This window comes from Pinus tabuliformis, chromosome 9, assembly GCF_031772625.1.
Source record: "Pinus tabuliformis cultivar Carrire ecotype Pingquan chromosome 9, CPIR1, whole genome shotgun sequence".
NCBI classification, from domain to species: domain Eukaryota; kingdom Viridiplantae; phylum Streptophyta; class Pinopsida; order Pinales; family Pinaceae; genus Pinus; species Pinus tabuliformis.
This window is the reverse complement of record NC_142307.1, coordinates 1898058873-1898062044: the sequence shown is the minus strand read 5'-3', so window position 1 is coordinate 1898062044 and position 3172 is coordinate 1898058873.

Genomic DNA, 3172 nt, shown 5'->3' with positions numbered 1-3172 from the left:
ATGGTTCAAACTGTTCTTGTAGATTGTTGACAATGATCAGATGTTAGGAGAGCTACGCAAGAGTCTGAAAGCGATTCTATCAGAAGGAGAAATTGGGGAAGAAGGAATCTCGACAAATCTGCCAGAGAAGCACACGAGGAGAGTCTGAAGAAACAAGAAAAGAACAGGTAAGGAGTTCCAAATTGACGCACAAGTGGCAGGATTCCAGATCAAAGATACAATGTTGGACCTGGGTTTAGACGTTAACATTCTGCCCAAGAAAACATGGGAGGCACTAGGAAAACCACAATTGAAGTACTCACCGATCCAATTGTGGATGGCTAACCAGTACTGCATTCTACCCATCGGAAGGCTGGAAGATGTGGAAGTAGATGTCGTAGGGGTGAAAACACACACAGACTTTGAGGTAATAGATATAATGGGGGACAAAGATCCTTACCCAGCACTGCTTGGCATCGAATGGGCTTATGAGAATTATGCTTTCATCGATCTCAAGAAGGAGTTGATGATCTTTGAAGTGGAAGGGATGCGGGTAATACAACCATTGGATCTGTACCAAGGGCCAAGATTCACAGAACTAGTAGATGACTGAGATGAACCTGGAACACTGGACCAACTATACCGATTAACAACAGGGAGGAGGGAAGATTACATCAATCCCACGGCGGAGGGGTCAGTTAGCTGGAGGAGTATACAAAGCTTAGAGGTGGGCTCCGAAGCTGTGTGGGATGCCTGGAAACAAGGAGGATACAAAATCAATACAAGACATTGTGCTACAATATGTTGCATCAACTGGATTGGAATAGAGGTAAGTGATTATCCTACTTTCCATGACATAGACTCGGTAGACGTATTTCTAAGTAAAGTTGATAGAACCATAAGGGAAAGCCACAAGGTACTGTTGATGGACATTGCACTACAAGAAACCCCAACATGGTGGTGGGGATCTCACCGCAACACCCTTCGTGATTGGGACAAGGTCAAGTGGGCCATGAGAGAAAGGTTCAAGCAAGAAGGGGACCAACCATGAGAGAGTGTAAAATACAGGGGGGACTCTGATCCCTGACAACACTTGGAACGCTGCACAGATAGATGGAATAGGGAACAGATCCTAAAGGAGCTATGGGTACACATGTTTGTACACACCCTAGGTACAGTCTCGCAGGCTTGGTACATACAAGAAGAAATTCAAAGACAAACTAGGGACTGGGACACACTGGATGAACAATTCTGTAGCAGTTTTTCATTTAAAGATAGTGACAGACAGCTAACTGAGGATCTTTATGCCATTGAAAGAATACCCTTCACTTTAGGACAATTATGGGAAGGATGCATTGATGAAAAGTTCCTGCGTCCTCGGGACAATTATGGGCCTCGATCAAGTCTTGCGACGATGTCTCCTCCAGCATGAATGACAAGATGTCCTATGGGAGTGCCACTCTGGAGTTGCGGGAGGGCATGTCAGGGGAAAAGAAACGACGAGGAAGGTCTTGCAAGTAGGGTTATGGTGGCCTACACTCTACAAGGACAACAAAGAATATGCGAAAGGCTGTGATGTGTGTCAGAGAGTTGGAAAACCGTCGCATCGTGATGAATTACCACTACAATTGGTACGTACAATGCAGATCTTTGAAAAGTGGGTAGTTGATTTTATCGGGCTGATCAACCCACCAGCATGTCATTCTCATGCATGATATATCATCACAACTACCGAATATCTCACACGATGGGTAGAGGCGGCACCAGTGAAAGATTGTACAACAGACACAACCGCGAGGTTCATTTTTGAAAACATCATATCAAGGTTTGGATGCCCAAAAATCCTAACAAGTGACCAAGGGACTCATTTTATAAATGAAACAATTGCATCCCTCCTGCAAAATTTCCTAGTCCAACATCATAAGAGCAACCCATACCACCCTCAGGCTAATGGGATGGTTGAAGCATTCAACAAGATACTGGAAAAGGGACTAACGAAGATATGTTCGGCAAGTTGAGATGATTGGGATGAGCATGTACTAGCCATGCTATGGGCATATCGAACAACAGTCAAGCGCTCACACAAGAAAACACCGTTCTAGTTGGTATATGGACGAGAAGCCATGGTACCCATTGAATTTGTAGTACCAAGCATCTTCATTGCTCAAGCTACAAATATGACAGACAATGCATCACTACAGAAGCGGTTGGAGGAATTGATGGAATTAGATGAAGCCATATTTCTAGCTGAATTCCACTAGTCTGTTGAGAAAACAAGGCAGAAAGCATGGCATGACAGGCACATTAAGAGAAAATCATTCACAGTTGGAGGACAAGTTTTATTATACGACAACAAGTTTCAGAAGTTCCTGGGTAAGTTGCAGATGCATTGGCTTGGTCCATTCATAGTCGCAGAAATCAGGGAGTCCGGAGCAGTGAAACTTGCGCAACTGGATGGAATATTGATACCAGGATGGGTGAATGGCGCATGCCTGAAGCCTTTCCACCAGCACAACACCCAATCTTCTAATTGATGAGGTCTCTGAAAAGGGCCTATAGGTAGGTTTAGAGTCAGTAGGAATAAGACAGTCAAGCAGTCAGTCTGTTTAAGTTTGTTTTATTTTATTTTCCATATAATAATTCTCGTGTGTCAGTTCAGTTGTGGCACCTATGCCACCTCACCGCAACTGACTGTGGTCGGGGAGGTCAGTCACATGTTTCACAAGTCTTATCCACCGTACTCAGAGTCTTTTCCGTAATAATTAGGTAATAATACCCCTATCAAGTAAATTTCCATAGAATCTTTTCCCGTTATGGAAAGAGTTAACCAATAAAGCCACCATTATAGTCACATTATTACCCATCTACTCCACTTTGTACTTTTCCCATCATGCATCATCCAAGTCAGGTACAACTCAGCTAGCGACTAGTTAACACGATCGAGTCTGCATAGGGAAAGTTGTCATAGTAATTAGTTAGCGAGTCTAGTCAGAAACGTCGTGTCGAAGCTGGTCTACTTAATTTGCATGGCTATGCAGGAATTTTCAGAATTTCCAATTCAGGTGACAAAATTCTTCGAGTCTTGGTTCGAAACTCAAAAACGTCGCTCAAGCACTTGCTATCGGCCTCCTATAACTGTTGTATATCAGTGACGCAAAAGTATGACGAAGATAATCTCAGTTCCTGAAGACAA